At 54.9% G+C, this 17,815-nt stretch overlaps 7 non-coding genes across 7 annotated transcripts; all 7 read right to left on the reverse strand.

Annotated features, from left to right (window-relative positions):
• Positions 1 to 460: 460 nt before the first annotated feature.
• Positions 461 to 554, reverse strand: LOC130865711 (small nucleolar RNA SNORD116). The gene has a single exon (XR_009056258.1). It is a non-coding gene; the product is annotated as a small nucleolar RNA SNORD116 (small nucleolar RNA).
• A 2,490-nt stretch (positions 555 to 3,044) lies between these two features.
• On the reverse strand, positions 3,045 to 3,138 carry LOC130865712 (small nucleolar RNA SNORD116). Its single transcript, XR_009056259.1, has one exon. It is a non-coding gene; the product is annotated as a small nucleolar RNA SNORD116 (small nucleolar RNA).
• A 2,494-nt stretch (positions 3,139 to 5,632) lies between these two features.
• On the reverse strand, positions 5,633 to 5,726 carry LOC130865713 (small nucleolar RNA SNORD116). The gene has a single exon (XR_009056260.1). It is a non-coding gene; the product is annotated as a small nucleolar RNA SNORD116 (small nucleolar RNA).
• Positions 5,727 to 8,228: 2,502 nt separating this feature from the next.
• Positions 8,229 to 8,322, reverse strand: LOC130865714 (small nucleolar RNA SNORD116). Its single transcript, XR_009056261.1, has one exon. It is a non-coding gene; the product is annotated as a small nucleolar RNA SNORD116 (small nucleolar RNA).
• Positions 8,323 to 10,813: 2,491 nt separating this feature from the next.
• On the reverse strand, positions 10,814 to 10,907 carry LOC130865715 (small nucleolar RNA SNORD116). The gene has a single exon (XR_009056262.1). It is a non-coding gene; the product is annotated as a small nucleolar RNA SNORD116 (small nucleolar RNA).
• A 2,503-nt stretch (positions 10,908 to 13,410) lies between these two features.
• Positions 13,411 to 13,504, reverse strand: LOC130865613 (small nucleolar RNA SNORD116). Its single transcript, XR_009056166.1, has one exon. It is a non-coding gene; the product is annotated as a small nucleolar RNA SNORD116 (small nucleolar RNA).
• A 2,495-nt stretch (positions 13,505 to 15,999) lies between these two features.
• On the reverse strand, positions 16,000 to 16,093 carry LOC130865716 (small nucleolar RNA SNORD116). The gene has a single exon (XR_009056263.1). It is a non-coding gene; the product is annotated as a small nucleolar RNA SNORD116 (small nucleolar RNA).
• Positions 16,094 to 17,815: the final 1,722 nt, after the last annotated feature.

Consider the following 17,815-nt stretch of genomic DNA (forward strand, 5'->3'; position numbering starts at 1 on the left):
GAAGGAACCACGTCCCAGGTCGCATTCCCTGGGCAGCAGCTCACTTCACCTCGAATCCCTCTCAGCGGCTACTCTGTGGGGCTGCCACCAACCTGACAGCTTCCTTGGAGGTCTCCCCGCTGGGCCTGAACCTCCCAGTGACCGGGACAATGTTGAATGGACCTTCTTCCACCTGTTTCAGCTACACAGACTGCCATTGTTTGCAAGGGCCCTCCAGGAGCCAGAGCACCTAGCCACTCCCTCTCAGGATCTCAAGGAGGCAAGAGCAAGGAAAGATTCCCAGAGAGCCTCCAATATTCTGCCTAAACGTTGCCCATGACCGCTAGCAGAGCCGTGAAAGAACAAGGCCATCGCCATCGGGAGGGACTGAGTCAGGCCAGTGCTGGAGGAGGGCAGGAGCAGGGGAGTGGTTGGCAAGCCCGTATCCTACTCCCAGAGGACCTGGGTGACCCAAGGTGCAGGACCTCAGTCTCGATGAGAGCGGTGGTACTGAGTTTTCACTCATTTTGTTCAGCTTTTCCAAGGAATGATTGACTGGGAATCATCATCGATCCAAGCACGCTGGAGTGGCCTGGCCCAGAGACTTTCAGAGGTAGGTCTCCTCTCAAGCCAGGGTGGGTGTTGGGGAGTGCGAGAACTGCCCAGACGTGCCCCATCTGGGAAAGGGAGGTTGCAATGGGTCCATGCCTGGAAGGCGGGAGCACCTTGAGGACCTAAGTCTGCTAGAGGCGGGTGCAGACAGGTCTGGAGGCACGAATGGGCACACCTCGCAGCACCACCAAGACCCGACAATCGTCAGCTCGTGCTGGCAATTCATGGCATGCTTACCTTGGTCCTCTGGCCTTCTGCTGCAAGTCACCAACACCAGTGGACAAGAGTGCGGGCGGCTCAGTCTGCTGCCCTCAGCCGTAGGCATGGCCTGGGGTGCTGGGCCATTCTCTCTGCCCTGTGGCCATGCGTGCCACAGATGCAACACTGTGAAGACATAAAAGCACAGGCCCTCGTTACACTGGGAGCCATGACACTGGCTCTGGGAGGGCTTGGGCTGGTGGGTCTCAGTGGGACGATCGGGCAACAAGTGTTCTGCCAGCTCCCCTGCTCTGCCCAAACCCTCCAGCATGGTTTGCCAGACGACCGACAGCAACCTGGTCAAGTCTCAGGGCTTGCCCCGACCCTGGCACCCTGCGTGGCCTTGAAGGTGATATTTGGCCCTCTCTGCAGCCATTCCACAAATATCTGTCCGCCCGACGCATCCAGCTACTGCAACACCAGCAAGCAGTCTCTCACTCAAAAAATAAATAAATAAATAAATAAATAAATAAATAAATAAATATCCTCAGAGGCTGCTCTGACTAAAGTCAGCCCGGAAACCAGCTCACTGGATTCACTAACAAGGTCGCGCCCGCCTGGCAGACTCAAGCTCAAGCCTCAGGACTCAGCTCTCTTTGGACATGTTCCCTGAGCAAACCTTGCCTCCTATTCCCTGACCAGGTCTGACAAACTGACAGCCAGGGCTACTGGCACCTGCAAACCTCTCTCTTGCTAATGCAAAGGGCCTGAGGTCAAAGTGCACTAAGCCTTCCCCACAGGACTTCACTCTAGGAGATGCTATGCAGCCTAGCAAGGCAACACTTTCTTTGGAACTCTCGCTCTCCTTTTGGCCTTGTCTCTTTGTCTTTCTGTCTCTTTCTCCATTACCATCTCTGTCTCTATCTCCTTCTCTGACAGGGACGCCTCTGACTGGTTGCCGCCCTCTGACAGTCTCTCTTCATGGCAAGCCGAGTTCGAGAATCCTCCAATTTGGACTGCAAGCCTCAACACTGGGGTAATAGATGCAACCTCCTGTGGTACCGCAAGGGTAACCAGAAGAACCGGACATCTCCCCAGACACCTTGCAACGCCCAAGCCTTCTGATTGCCTGGAAAGCAACCTTGCAAGCACAAGCAGCTTTGGCAGACGCCCCTGCTCAATAGTAAGGCTCTCTAGCCAGCCTCGCTTGAACTACAAGCTGGCACCCCAAGGAATTTTGCCATGGGAGCCATGGCTGGACCCCAAACAGTCCCTTCTAGAAGAAAGCGACCCTGGTGAAGAATGCTATTCACAAATCTGGACCGTCCTGGCTTTGAGATTGGCCAGAGCCAAGGCAGGACCCCTAGTTTCATGGATCGGACAAAGGGACCTTCTCAAATTGGTCCTCCACCAGGAGCCATGCATGTGTGACCCTACTGTCAAGGCAAACGGCCTACCCCCCACCAAAGGCTTCCCGATTTCCAGTTTCGGCACAGCTCGGCACAACTCGGCACAACTCTTTGAGGCACGTGTAGGAAAGTCTCCTGTTTCTGCCAGTGACTTCTTGCCAAGAGCCCCAAGTCTGAGAGCACATAGCTGGGTGGAATGTGAGACTGGAGTTGGGGGGCTATGGAATCTGTCATCCCCCTCAAAGTTTTGGGCTTTGCCCTATCAGGACTGGGAACACTCCCTGAGTACCTTGAGTGTACCAAGCCACAGAATCTCTCTCTGTCTCCATCTATCCAACTCCCCATTGGATTCCAAGCAACAGAAGAGACCACGGCCGGATAGGCCTGAAGGAACCACGTCCCAGGTCGCATTCCCTGGGCGGCAGCTCACTTCACCTCGAATCCCTCTCAGCGGCTACTCTGTGGGGCTGCCACCAACCTGACAGCTTCCTTGGAGGTCTCCCCGCTGGGCCTGAACCTCCCAGTGACCGGGACAATGTTGAATGGACCTTCTTCCACCTGTTTCAGCTACACAGACTGCCATTGTTTGCAAGGGCCCTCCAGGAGCCAGAGCACCTAGCCACTCCCTCTCAGGATCTCAAGGAGGCAAGAGCAAGGAAAGATTCCCAGAGAGCCTCCAATATTCTGCCTAAACGTTGCCCATGACCGCTAGCAGAGCCGTGAAAGAACAAGGCCATCGCCATCGGGAGGGACTGAGTCAGGCCAGTGCTGGAGGAGGGCAGGAGCAGGGGAGTGGTTGGCAAGCCCGTATCCTACTCCCAGAGGACCTGGGTGACCCAAGGTGCAGGACCTCAGTCTCGATGAGAGCGGTGGTACTGAGTTTTCACTCATTTTGTTCAGCTTTTCCAAGGAATGATTGACTGGGAATCATCATCGATCCAAGCACGCTGGAGTGGCCTGGCCCAGAGACTTTCAGAGGTAGGTCTCCTCTCAAGCCAGGGTGGGTGTTGGGGAGTGTGAGAACTGCCCAGACGTGCCCCATCTGGGAAAGGGAGGTTGCAATGGGTCCATGCCTGGAAGGCGGGAGCACCTTGAGGACCTAAGTCTGCTAGAGGCGGGTGCAGACAGGTCTGGAGGCACGAATGGGCACACCTCGCAGCACCACCAAGACCCGACAATCGTCAGCTCGTGCTGGCAATTCATGGCATGCTTACCTTGGTCCTCTGGCCTTCTGCTGCAAGTCACCAACACCAGTGGACAAGAGTGCGGGCGGCTCAGTCTGCTGCCCTCAGCCGTAGGCATGGCCTGGGGTGCTGGGCCATTCTCTCTGCCCTGTGGCCATGCGTGCCACAGATGCAACACTGTGAAGACATAAAAGCACAGGCCCTCGTTACACTGGGAGCCATGACACTGGCTCTGGGAGGGCTTGGGCTGGTGGGTCTCAGTGGGACGATCGGGCAACAAGTGTTCTGCCAGCTCCCCTGCTCTGCCCAAACCCTCCAGCATGGTTTGCCAGACGACCGACAGCAACCTGGTCAAGTCTCAGGGCTTGCCCCGACCCTGGCACCCTGCGTGGCCTTGAAGGTGATATTTGGCCCTCTCTGCAGCCATTCCACAAATATCTGTCCGCCCGACGCATCCAGCTACTGCAACACCAGCAAGCAGTCTCTCACTCAAAAAATAAATAAATAAATAAATAAATAAATAAATAAATAAATAAATATCCTCAGAGGCTGCTCTGACTAAAGTCAGCCCGGAAACCAGCTCACTGGATTCACTAACAAGGTCGCGCCCGCCTGGCAGACTCAAGCTCAAGCCTCAGGACTCAGCTCTCTTTGGACATGTTCCCTGAGCAAACCTTGCCTCCTATTCCCTGACCAGGTCTGACAAACTGACAGCCAGGGCTACTGGCACCTGCAAACCTCTCTCTTGCTAATGCAAAGGGCCTGAGGTCAAAGTGCACTAAGCCTTCCCCACAGGACTTCACTCTAGGAGATGCTATGCAGCCTAGCAAGGCAACACTTTCTTTGGAACTCTCGCTCTCCTTTTGGCCTTGTCTCTTTGTCTTTCTGTCTCTTTCTCCATTACCATCTCTGTCTCTATCTCCTTCTCTGACAGGGACGCCTCTGACTGGTTGCCGCCCTCTGACAGTCTCTCTTCATGGCAAGCCGAGTTCGAGAATCCTCCAATTTGGACTGCAAGCCTCAACACTGGGGTAATAGATGCAACCTCCTGTGGTACCGCAAGGGTAACCAGAAGAACCGGACATCTCCCCAGACACCTTGCAACGCCCAAGCCTTCTGATTGCCTGGAAAGCAACCTTGCAAGCACAAGCAGCTTTGGCAGACGCCCCTGCTCAATAGTAAGGCTCTCTAGCCAGCCTCGCTTGAACTACAAGCTGGCACCCCAAGGAATTTTGCCATGGGAGCCATGGCTGGACCCCAAACAGTCCCTTCTAGAAGAAAGCGACCCTGGTGAAGAATGCTATTCACAAATCTGGACCGTCCTGGCTTTGAGATTGGCCAGAGCCAAGGCAGGACCCCTAGTTTCATGGATCGGACAAAGGGACCTTCTCAAATTGGTCCTCCACCAGGAGCCATGCATGTGTGACCCTACTGTCAAGGCAAACGGCCTACCCCCCACCAAAGGCTTCCCGATTTCCAGTTTCGGCACAGCTCGGCACAACTCGGCACAACTCTTTGAGGCACGTGTAGGAAAGTCTCCTGTTTCTGCCAGTGACTTCTTGCCAAGAGCCCCAAGTCTGAGAGCACATAGCTGGGTGGAATGTGAGACTGGAGTTGGGGGGCTATGGAATCTGTCATCCCCCTCAAAGTTTTGGGCTTTGCCCTATCAGGACTGGGAACACTCCCTGAGTACCTTGAGTGTACCAAGCCACAGAATCTCTCTCTGTCTCCATCTATCCAACTCCCCATTGGATTCCAAGCAACAGAAGAGACCACGGCCGGATAGGCCTGAAGGAACCACGTCCCAGGTCGCATTCCCTGGGCAGCAACTCACTTCACCTCGAATCCCTCTCAGCGGCTACTCTGTGGGGCTGCCACCAACCTGACAGCTTCCTTGGAGGTCTCCCCGCTGGGCCTGAACCTCCCAGTGACCGGGACAATGTTGAATGGACCTTCTTCCACCTGTTTCAGCTACACAGACTGCCATTGTTTGCAAGGGCCCTCCAGGAGCCAGAGCACCTAGCCACTCCCTCTCAGGATCTCAAGGAGGCAAGAGCAAGGAAAGATTCCCAGAGAGCCTCCAATATTCTGCCTAAACGTTGCCCATGACCGCTAGCAGAGCCGTGAAAGAACAAGGCCATCGCCATCGGGAGGGACTGAGTCAGGCCAGTGCTGGAGGAGGGCAGGAGCAGGGGAGTGGTTGGCAAGCCCGTATCCTACTCCCAGAGGACCTGGGTGACCCAAGGTGCAGGACCTCAGTCTCGATGAGAGCGGTGGTACTGAGTTTTCACTCATTTTGTTCAGCTTTTCCAAGGAATGATTGACTGGGAATCATCATCGATCCAAGCACGCTGGAGTGGCCTGGCCCAGAGACTTTCAGAGGTAGGTCTCCTCTCAAGCCAGGGTGGGTGTTGGGGAGTGCGAGAACTGCCCAGACGTGCCCCATCTGGGAAAGGGAGGTTGCAATGGGTCCATGCCTGGAAGGCGGGAGCACCTTGAGGACCTAAGTCTGCTAGAGGCGGGTGCAGACAGGTCTGGAGGCACGAATGGGCACACCTCGCAGCACCACCAAGACCCGACAATCGTCAGCTCGTGCTGGCAATTCATGGCATGCTTACCTTGGTCCTCTGGCCTTCTGCTGCAAGTCACCAACACCAGTGGACAAGAGTGCGGGCGGCTCAGTCTGCTGCCCTCAGCCGTAGGCATGGCCTGGGGTGCTGGGCCATTCTCTCTGCCCTGTGGCCATGCGTGCCACAGATGCAACACTGTGAAGACATAAAAGCACAGGCCCTCGTTACACTGGGAGCCATGACACTGGCTCTGGGAGGGCTTGGGCTGGTGGGTCTCAGTGGGACGATCGGGCAACAAGTGTTCTGCCAGCTCCCCTGCTCTGCCCAAACCCTCCAGCATGGTTTGCCAGACGACCGACAGCAAACTGGTCAAGTCTCAGGGCTTGCCCCGACCCTGGCACCCTGCGTGGCCTTGAAGGTGATATTTGGCCCTCTCTGCAGCCATTCCACAAATATCTGTCCGCCCGACGCATCCAGCTACTGCAACACCAGCAAGCAGTCTCTCACTCAAAAAATAAATAAATAAATAAATAAATAAATAAATAAATAAATAAATAAATAAATATCCTCAGAGGCTGCTCTGACTAAAGTCAGCCCGGAAACCAGCTCACTGGATTCACTAACAAGGTCGCGCCCGCCTGGCAGACTCAAGCTCAAGCCTCAGGACTCAGCTCTCTTTGGACATGTTCCCTGAGCAAACCTTGCCTCCTATTCCCTGACCAGGTCTGACAAACTGACAGCCAGGGCTACTGGCACCTGCAAACCTCTCTCTTGCTAATGCAAAGGGCCTGAGGTCAAAGTGCACTAAGCCTTCCCCACAGGACTTCACTCTAGGAGATGCTATGCAGCCTAGCAAGGCAACACTTTCTTTGGAACTCTCGCTCTCCTTTTGGCCTTGTCTCTTTGTCTTTCTGTCTCTTTCTCCATTACCATCTCTGTCTCTATCTCCTTCTCTGACAGGGACGCCTCTGACTGGTTGCCGCCCTCTGACAGTCTCTCTTCATGGCAAGCCGAGTTCGAGAATCCTCCAATTTGGACTGCAAGCCTCAACACTGGGGTAATAGATGCAACCTCCTGTGGTACCGCAAGGGTAACCAGAAGAACCGGACATCTCCCCAGACACCTTGCAACGCCCAAGCCTTCTGATTGCCTGGAAAGCAACCTTGCAAGCACAAGCAGCTTTGGCAGACGCCCCTGCTCAATAGTAAGGCTCTCTAGCCAGCCTCGCTTGAACTACAAGCTGGCACCCCAAGGAATTTTGCCATGGGAGCCATGGCTGGACCCCAAACAGTCCCTTCTAGAAGAAAGCGACCCTGGTGAAGAATGCTATTCACAAATCTGGACCGTCCTGGCTTTGAGATTGGCCAGAGCCAAGGCAGGACCCCTAGTTTCATGGATCGGACAAAGGGACCTTCTCAAATTGGTCCTCCACCAGGAGCCATGCATGTGTGACCCTACTGTCAAGGCAAACGGCCTACCCCCCACCAAAGGCTTCCCGATTTCCAGTTTCGGCACAGCTCGGCACAACTCGGCACAACTCTTTGAGGCACGTGTAGGAAAGTCTCCTGTTTCTGCCAGTGACTTCTTGCCAAGAGCCCCAAGTCTGAGAGCACATAGCTGGGTGGAATGTGAGACTGGAGTTGGGGGGCTATGGAATCTGTCATCCCCCTCAAAGTTTTGGGCTTTGCCCTATCAGGACTGGGAACACTCCCTGAGTACCTTGAGTGTACCAAGCCACAGAATCTCTCTCTGTCTCCATCTATCCAACTCCCCATTGGATTCCAAGCAACAGAAGAGACCACGGCCGGATAGGCCTGAAGGAACCACGTCCCAGGTCGCATTCCCTGGGCAGCAGCTCACTTCACCTCGAATCCCTCTCAGCGGCTACTCTTTGGGGCTGCCACCAACCTGACAGCTTCCTTGGAGGTCTCCCCGCTGGGCCTGAACCTCCCAGTGACCGGGACAATGTTGAATGGACCTTCTTCCACCTGTTTCAGCTACACAGACTGCCATTGTTTGCAAGGGCCCTCCAGGAGCCAGAGCACCTAGCCACTCCCTCTCAGGATCTCAAGGAGGCAAGAGCAAGGAAAGATTCCCAGAGAGCCTCCAATATTCTGCCTAAACGTTGCCCATGACCGCTAGCAGAGCCGTGAAAGAACAAGGCCATCGCCATCGGGAGGGACTGAGTCAGGCCAGTGCTGGAGGAGGGCAGGAGCAGGGGAGTGGTTGGCAAGCCCGTATCCTACTCCCAGAGGACCTGGGTGACCCAAGGTGCAGGACCTCAGTCTCGATGAGAGCGGTGGTACTGAGTTTTCACTCATTTTGTTCAGCTTTTCCAAGGAATGATTGACTGGGAATCATCATCGATCCAAGCACGCTGGAGTGGCCTGGCCCAGAGACTTTCAGAGGTAGGTCTCCTCTCAAGCCAGGGTGGGTGTTTGGGAGTGCGAGAACTGCCCAGACGTGCCCCATCTGGGAAAGGGAGGTTGCAATGGGTCCATGCCTGGAAGGCGGGAGCACCTTGAGGACCTAAGTCTGCTAGAGGCGGGTGCAGACAGGTCTGGAGGCACGAATGGGCACACCTCGCAGCACCACCAAGACCCGACAATCGTCAGCTCGTGCTGGCAATTCATGGCATGCTTACCTTGGTCCTCTGGCCTTCTGCTGCAAGTCACCAACACCAGTGGACAAGAGTGCGGGCGGCTCAGTCTGCTGCCCTCAGCCGTAGGCATGGCCTGGGGTGCTGGGCCATTCTCTCTGCCCTGTGGCCATGCGTGCCACAGATGCAACACTGTGAAGACATAAAAGCACAGGCCCTCGTTACACTGGGAGCCATGACACTGGCTCTGGGAGGGCTTGGGCTGGTGGGTCTCAGTGGGAAGATCGGGCAACAAGTGTTCTGCCAGCTCCCCTGCTCTGCCCAAACCCTCCAGCATGGTTTGCCAGACGACCGACAGCAAACTGGTCAAGTCTCAGGGCTTGCCCCGACCCTGGCACCCTGCGTGGCCTTGAAGGTGATATTTGGCCCTCTCTGCAGCCATTCCACAAATATCTGTCCACCCGACGCATCCAGCTACTGCAACACCAGCAAGCAGTCTCTCACTCAAAAAATAAATAAATAAATAAATAGATAAATAAATAAATAAATATCCTCAGAGGCTGCTCTGACTAAAGTCAGCCCGGAAACCAGCTCACTGGATTCACTAACAAGGTCGCGCCTGCCTGGCAGACTCAAGCTCAAGCCTCAGGACTCAGCTCTCTTTGGACATGTTCCCTGAGCAAACCTTGCCTCCTATTCCCTGACCAGGTCTGACAAACTGACAGCCAGGGCTACTGGCACCTGCAAACCTCTCTCTTGCTAATGCAAAGGGCCTGAGGTCAAAGTGCACTAAGCCTTCCCCACAGGACTTCACTCTAGGAGATGCTATGCAGCCTAGCAAGGCAACACTTTCTTTGGAACTCTCGCTCTCCTTTTGGCCTTGTCTCTTTGTCTTTCTGTCTCTTTCTCCATTACCATCTCTGTCTCTATCTCCTTCTCTGACAGGGACGCCTCAGAATGGTTGCCGCCTTCTGACAGTCGCTCTTCATGGCAAGCCGAGTTCGAGAATCCTCCAATTTGGACTGCAAGCCTCAACACTGGGGTAATAGATGCAACCTCCTGTGGTACCGCAAGGGTAACCAGAAGAACCGGACATCTCCCCAGACACCTTGCAACGCCCAAGCCTTCTGATTGCCTGGAAAGCAACCTTGCAAGCACAAGCAGCTTTGGCAGACGCCCCTGCTCAATAGTAAGGCTCTCTAGCCAGCCTCGCTTGAACTACAAGCTGGCACCCCAAGGAATTTTGCCATGGGAGCCATGGCTGGACCCCAAACAGTCCCTTCTAGAAGAAAGCGACCCTGGTGAAGAATGCTATTCACAAATCTGGACCGTCCTGGCTTTGAGATTGGCCAGAGCCAAGGCAGGACCCCTAGTTTCATGGATCGGACAAAGGGACCTTCTCAAATTGGTCCTCCACCAGGAGCCATGCATGTGTGACCCTACTGTCAAGGCAAACGGCCTACCCCCCACCAAAGGCTTCCCGATTTCCAGTTTCGGCACAGCTCGGCACAACTCGGCACAACTCTTTGAGGCACGTGTAGGAAAGTCTCCTGTTTCTGCCAGTGACTTCTTGCCAAGAGCCCCAAGTCTGAGAGCACATAGCTGGGTGGAATGTGAGACTGGAGTTGGGGGGCTATGGAATCTGTCATCCCCCTCAAAGTTTTGGGCTTTGCCCTATCAGGACTGGGAACACTCCCTGAGTACCTTGAGTGTACCAAGCCACAGAATCTCTCTCTGTCTCCATCTATCCAACTCCCCATTGGATTCCAAGCAACAGAAGAGACCACGGCCGGATAGGCCTGAAGGAACCACGTCCCAGGTCGCATTCCCTGGGCAGCAGCTCACTTCACCTCAGAATCCCTCTCAGCGGCTACTCTGTGGGGCTGCCACCAACCTGACAGCTTCCTTGGAGGTCTCCCCGCTGGGCCTGAACCTCCCAGTGACCGGGACAATGTTGAATGGACCTTCTTCCACCTGTTTCAGCTACACAGACTGCCATTGTTTGCAAGGGCCCTCCAGGAGCCAGAGCACCTAGCCACTCCCTCTCAGGATCTCAAGGAGGCAAGAGCAAGGAAAGATTCCCAGAGAGCCTCCAATATTCTGCCTAAACGTTGCCCATGACCGCTAGCAGAGCCGTGAAAGAACAAGGCCATCGCCATCGGGAGGGACTGAGTCAGGCCAGTGCTGGAGGAGGGCAGGAGCAGGGGAGTGGTTGGCAAGCCCGTATCCTACTCCCAGAGGACCTGGGTGACCCAAGGTGCAGGACCTCAGTCTCGATGAGAGCGGTGGTACTGAGTTTTCACTCATTTTGTTCAGCTTTTCCAAGGAATGATTGACTGGGAATCATCATCGATCCAAGCACGCTGGAGTGGCCTGGCCCAGAGACTTTCAGAGGTAGGTCTCCTCTCAAGCCAGGGTGGGTGTTGGGGAGTGCGAGAACTGCCCAGACGTGCCCCATCTGGGAAAGGGAGGTTGCAATGGGTCCATGCCTGGAAGGCGGGAGCACCTTGAGGACCTAAGTCTGCTAGAGGCGGGTGCAGACAGGTCTGGAGGCACGAATGGGCACACCTCGCAGCACCACCAAGACCCGACAATCGTCAGCTCGTGCTGGCAATTCATGGCATGCTTACCTTGGTCCTCTGGCCTTCTGCTGCAAGTCACCAACACCAGTGGACAAGAGTGCGGGCGGCTCAGTCTGCTGCCCTCAGCCGTAGGCATGGCCTGGGGTGCTGGGCCATTCTCTCTGCCCTGTGGCCATGCGTGCCACAGATGCAACACTGTGAAGACATAAAAGCACAGGCCCTCGTTACACTGGGAGCCATGACACTGGCTCTGGGAGGGCTTGGGCTGGTGGGTCTCAGTGGGACGATCGGGCAACAAGTGTTCTGCCAGCTCCCCTGCTCTGCCCAAACCCTCCAGCATGGTTTGCCAGACGACCGACAGCAAACTGGTCAAGTCTCAGGGCTTGCCCCGACCCTGGCACCCTGCGTGGCCTTGAAGGTGATATTTGGCCCTCTCTGCAGCCATTCCACAAATATCTGTCCGCCCGACGCATCCAGCTACTGCAACACCAGCAAGCAGTCTCTCACTCAAAAAATAAATAAATAAATAAATAAATAAATAAATAAATAAATAAATAAATAAATATCCTCAGAGGCTGCTCTGACTAAAGTCAGCCCGGAAACCAGCTCACTGGATTCACTAACAAGGTCGCGCCCGCCTGGCAGACTCAAGCTCAAGCCTCAGGACTCAGCTCTCTTTGGACATGTTCCCTGAGCAAACCTTGCCTCCTATTCCCTGACCAGGTCTGACAAACTGACAGCCAGGGCTACTGGCACCTGCAAACCTCTCTCTTGCTAATGCAAAGGGCCTGAGGTCAAAGTGCACTAAGCCTTCCCCACAGGACTTCACTCTAGGAGATGCTATGCAGCCTAGCAAAGCAACACTTTCTTTGGAACTCTCGCTCTCCTTTTGGCCTTGTCTCTTTGTCTTTCTGTCTCTTTCTCCATTACCATCTCTGTCTCTATCTCCTTCTCTGACAGGGACGCCTCTGACTGGTTGCCGCCCTCTGACAGTCTCTCTTCATGGCAAGCCGAGTTCGAGAATCCTCCAATTTGGACTGCAAGCCTCAACACTGGGGTAATAGATGCAACCTCCTGTGGTACCGCAAGGGTAACCAGAAGAACCGGACATCTCCCCAGACACCTTGCAACGCCCAAGCCTTCTGATTGCCTGGAAAGCAACCTTGCAAGCACAAGCAGCTTTGGCAGACGCCCCTGCTCAATAGTAAGGCTCTCTAGCCAGCCTCGCTTGAACTACAAGCTGGCACCCCAAGGAATTTTGCCATGGGAGCCATGGCTGGACCCCAAACAGTCCCTTCTAGAAGAAAGCGACCCTGGTGAAGAATGCTATTCACAAATCTGGACCGTCCTGGCTTTGAGATTGGCCAGAGCCAAGGCAGGACCCCTAGTTTCATGGATCGGACAAAGGGACCTTCTCAAATTGGTCCTCCACCAGGAGCCATGCATGTGTGACCCTACTGTCAAGGCAAACGGCCTACCCCCCACCAAAGGCTTCCCGATTTCCAGTTTCGGCACAGCTCGGCACAACTCGGCACAACTCTTTGAGGCACGTGTAGGAAAGTCTCCTGTTTCTGCCAGTGACTTCTTGCCAAGAGCCCCAAGTCTGAGAGCACATAGCTGGGTGGAATGTGAGACTGGAGTTGGGGGGCTATGGAATCTGTCATCCCCCTCAAAGTTTTGGGCTTTGCCCTATCAGGACTGGGAACACTCCCTGAGTACCTTGAGTGTACCAAGCCACAGAATCTCTCTCTGTCTCCATCTATCCAACTCCCCATTGGATTCCAAGCAACAGAAGAGACCACGGCCGGATAGGCCTGAAGGAACCACGTCCCAGGTCGCATTCCCTGGGCAGCAGCTCACTTCACCTCAGAATCCCTCTCAGCGGCTACTCTGTGGGGCTGCCACCAACCTGACAGCTTCCTTGGAGGTCTCCCCGCTGGGCCTGAACCTCCCAGTGACCGGGACAATGTTGAATGGACCTTCTTCCACCTGTTTCAGCTACACAGACTGCCATTGTTTGCAAGGGCCCTCCAGGAGCCAGAGCACCTAGCCACTCCCTCTCAGGATCTCAAGGAGGCAAGAGCAAGGAAAGATTCCCAGAGAGCCTCCAATATTCTGCCTAAACGTTGCCCATGACCGCTAGCAGAGCCGTGAAAGAACAAGGCCATCGCCATCGGGAGGGACTGAGTCAGGCCAGTGCTGGAGGAGGGCAGGAGCAGGGGAGTGGTTGGCAAGCCCGTATCCTACTCCCAGAGGACCTGGGTGACCCAAGGTGCAGGACCTCAGTCTCGATGAGAGCGGTGGTACTGAGTTTCCACTCATTTTGTTCAGCTTTTCCAAGGAATGATTGACTGGGAATCATCATCGATCCAAGCACGCTGGAGTGGCCTGGCCCAGAGACTTTCAGAGGTAGGTCTCCTCTCAAGCCAGGGTGGGTGTTGGGGAGTGCGAGAACTGCCCAGACGTGCCCCATCTGGGAAAGGGAGGTTGCAATGGGTCCATGCCTGGAAGGCGGGAGCACCTTGAGGACCTAAGTCTGCTAGAGGCGGGTGCAGACAGGTCTGGAGGCACGAATGGGCACACCTCGCAGCACCACCAAGACCCGACAATCGTCAGCTCGTGCTGGCAATTCATGGCATGCTTACCTTGGTCCTCTGGCCTTCTGCTGCAAGTCACCAACACCAGTGGACAAGAGTGCGGGCGGCTCAGTCTGCTGCCCTCAGCCGTAGGCATGGCCTGGGGTGCTGGGCCATTCTCTCTGCCCTGTGGCCATGCGTGCCACAGATGCAACACTGTGAAGACATAAAAGCACAGGCCCTCGTTACACTGGGAGCCATGACACTGGCTCTGGGAGGGCTTGGGCTGGTGGGTCTCAGTGGGACGATCGGGCAACAAGTGTTCTGCCAGCTCCCCTGCTCTGCCCAAACCCTCCAGCATGGTTTGCCAGACGACCGACAGCAAACTGGTCAAGTCTCAGGGCTTGCCCCGACCCTGGCACCCTGCGTGGCCTTGAAGGTGATATTTGGCCCTCTCTGCAGCCATTCCACAAATATCTGTCCACCCGACGCATCCAGCTACTGCAACACCAGCAAGCAGTCTCTCACTCAAAAAATAAATAAATAAATAAATAAATAAATAAATAAATAAATAAATATCCTCAGAGGCTGCTCTGACTAAAGTCAGCCCGGAAACCAGCTCACTGGATTCACTAACAAGGTCGCGCCCGCCTGGCAGACTCAAGCTCAAGCCTCAGGACTCAGCTCTCTTTGGACATGTTCCCTGAGCAAACCTTGCCTCCTATTCCCTGACCAGGTCTGACAAACTGACAGCCAGGGCTACTGGCACCTGCAAACCTCTCTCTTGCTAATGCAAAGGGCCTGAGGTCAAAGTGCACTAAGCCTTCCCCACAGGACTTCACTCTAGGAGATGCTATGCAGCCTAGCAAGGCAACACTTTCTTTGGAACTCTCGCTCTCCTTTTGGCCTTGTCTCTTTGTCTTTCTGTCTCTTTCTCCATTACCATCTCTGTCTCTATCTCCTTCTCTGACAGGGACGCCTCAGACTGGTTGCCGCCTTCTGACAGTCGCTCTTCATGGCAAGCCGAGTTCGAGAATCCTCCAATTTGGACTGCAAGCCTCAACACTGGGGTAATAGATGCAACCTCCTGTGGTACCGCAAGGGTAACCAGAAGAACCGGACATCTCCCCAGACACCTTGCAACGCCCAAGCCTTCTGATTGCCTGGAAAGCAACCTTGCAAGCACAAGCAGCTTTGGCAGACGCCCCTGCTCAATAGTAAGGCTCTCTAGCCAGCCTCGCTTGAACTACAAGCTGGCACCCCAAGGAATTTTGCCATGGGAGCCATGGCTGGACCCCAAACAGTCCCTTCTAGAAGAAAGCGACCCTGGTGAAGAATGCTATTCACAAATCTGGACCGTCCTGGCTTTGAGATTGGCCAGAGCCAAGGCAGGACCCCTAGTTTCATGGATCGGACAAAGGGACCTTCTCAAATTGGTCCTCCACCAGGAGCCATGCATGTGTGACCCTACTGTCAAGGCAAACGGCCTACCCCCCACCAAAGGCTTCCCGATTTCCAGTTTCGGCACAGCTCGGCACAACTCGGCACAACTCTTTGAGGCACGTGTAGGAAAGTCTCCTGTTTCTGCCAGTGACTTCTTGCCAAGAGCCCCAAGTCTGAGAGCACATAGCTGGGTGGAATGTGAGACTGGAGTTGGGGGGCTATGGAATCTGTCATCCCCCTCAAAGTTTTGGGCTTTGCCCTATCAGGACTGGGAACACTCCCTGAGTACCTTGAGTGTACCAAGCCACAGAATCTCTCTCTGTCTCCATCTATCCAACTCCCCATTGGATTCCAAGCAACAGAAGAGACCACGGCCGGATAGGCCTGAAGGAACCACGTCCCAGGTCGCATTCCCTGGGCAGCAGCTCACTTCACCTCAGAATCCCTCTCAGCGGCTACTCTGTGGGGCTGCCACCAACCTGACAGCTTCCTTGGAGGTCTCCCCGCTGGGCCTGAACCTCCCAGTGACCGGGACAATGTTGAATGGACCTTCTTCCACCTGTTTCAGCTACACAGACTGCCATTGTTTGCAAGGGCCCTCCAGGAGCCAGAGCACCTAGCCACTCCCTCTCAGGATCTCAAGGAGGCAAGAGCAAGGAAAGATTCCCAGAGAGCCTCCAATATTCTGCCTAAACGTTGCCCATGACCGCTAGCAGAGCCGTGAAAGAACAAGGCCATCGCCATCGGGAGGGACTGAGTCAGGCCAGTGCTGGAGGAGGGCAGGAGCAGGGGAGTGGTTGGCAAGCCCGTATCCTACTCCCAGAGGACCTGGGTGACCCAAGGTGCAGGACCTCAGTCTCGATGAGAGCGGTGGTACTGAGTTTTCACTCATTTTGTTCAGCTTTTCCAAGGAATGATTGACTGGGAATCATCATCGATCCAAGCACGCTGGAGTGGCCTGGCCCAGAGACTTTCAGAGGTAGGTCTCCTCTCAAGCCAGGGTGGGTGTTGGGGAGTGCGAGAACTGCCCAGACGTGCCCCATCTGGGAAAGGGAGGTTGCAATGGGTCCATGCCTGGAAGGCGGGAGCACCTTGAGGACCTAAGTCTGCTAGAGGCGGGTGCAGACAGGTCTGGAGGCACGAATGGGCACACCTCGCAGCACCACCAAGACCCGACAATCGTCAGCTCGTGCTGGCAATTCATGGCATGCTTACCTTGGTCCTCTGGCCTTCTGCTGCAAGTCACCAACACCAGTGGACAAGAGTGCGGGCGGCTCAGTCTGCTGCCCTCAGCCGTAGGCATGGCCTGGGGTGCTGGGCCATTCTCTCTGCCCTGTGGCCATGCGTGCCACAGATGCAACACTGTGAAGACATAAAAGCACAGGCCCTCGTTACACTGGGAGCCATGACACTGGCTCTGGGAGGGCTTGGGCTGGTGGGTCTCAGTGGGACGATCGGGCAACAAGTGTTCTGCCAGCTCCCCTGCTCTGCCCAAACCCTCCAGCATGGTTTGCCAGACGACCGACAGCAAACTGGTCAAGTCTCAGGGCTTGCCCCGACCCTGGCACCCTGCGTGGCCTTGAAGGTGATATTTGGCCCTCTCTGCAGCCATTCCACAAATATCTGTCCGCCCGACGCATCCAGCTACTGCAACACCAGCAAGCAGTCTCTCACTCAAAAAATAAATAAATAAATAAATAAATAAATAAATAAATAAATAAATATCCTCAGAGGCTGCTCTGACTAAAGTCAGCCCGGAAACCAGCTCACTGGATTCACTAACAAGGTCGCGCCCGCCTGGCAGACTCAAGCTCAAGCCTCAGGACTCAGCTCTCTTTGGACATGTTCCCTGAGCAAACCTTGCCTCCTATTCCCTGACCAGGTCTGACAAACTGACAGCCAGGGCTACTGGCACCTGCAAACCTCTCTCTTGCTAATGCAAAGGGCCTGAGGTCAAAGTGCACTAAGCCTTCCCCACAGGACTTCACTCTAGGAGATGCTATGCAGCCTAGCAAAGCAACACTTTCTTTGGAACTCTCGCTCTCCTTTTGGCCTTGTCTCTTTGTCTTTCTGTCTCTTTCTCCATTACCATCTCTGTCTCTATCTCCTTCTCTGACAGGGACGCCTCTGACTGGTTGCCGCCCTCTGACAGTCTCTCTTCATGGCAAGCCGAGTTCGAGAATCCTCCAATTTGGACTGCAAGCCTCAACACTGGGGTAATAGATGCAACCTCCTGTGGTACCGCAAGGGTAACCAGAAGAACCGGACATCTCCCCAGACACCTTGCAACGCCCAAGCCTTCTGATTGCCTGGAAAGCAACCTTGCAAGCACAAGCAGCTTTGGCAGACGCCCCTGCTCAATAGTAAGGCTCTCTAGCCAGCCTCGCTTGAACTACAAGCTGGCACCCCAAGGAATTTTGCCATGGGAGCCATGGCTGGACCCCAAACAGTCCCTTCTAGAAGAAAGCGACCCTGGTGAAGAATGCTATTCACAAATCTGGACCGTCCTGGCTTTGAGATTGGCCAGAGCCAAGGCAGGACCCCTAGTTTCATGGATCGGACAAAGGGACCTTCTCAAATTGGTCCTCCACCAGGAGCCATGCATGTGTGACCCTACTGTCAAGGCAAACGGCCTACCCCCCACCAAAGGCTTCCCGATTTCC

This window comes from Chionomys nivalis, chromosome 23 (assembly GCF_950005125.1).
Source record: "Chionomys nivalis chromosome 23, mChiNiv1.1, whole genome shotgun sequence".
Lineage (NCBI taxonomy): Eukaryota > Metazoa > Chordata > Mammalia > Rodentia > Cricetidae > Chionomys > Chionomys nivalis.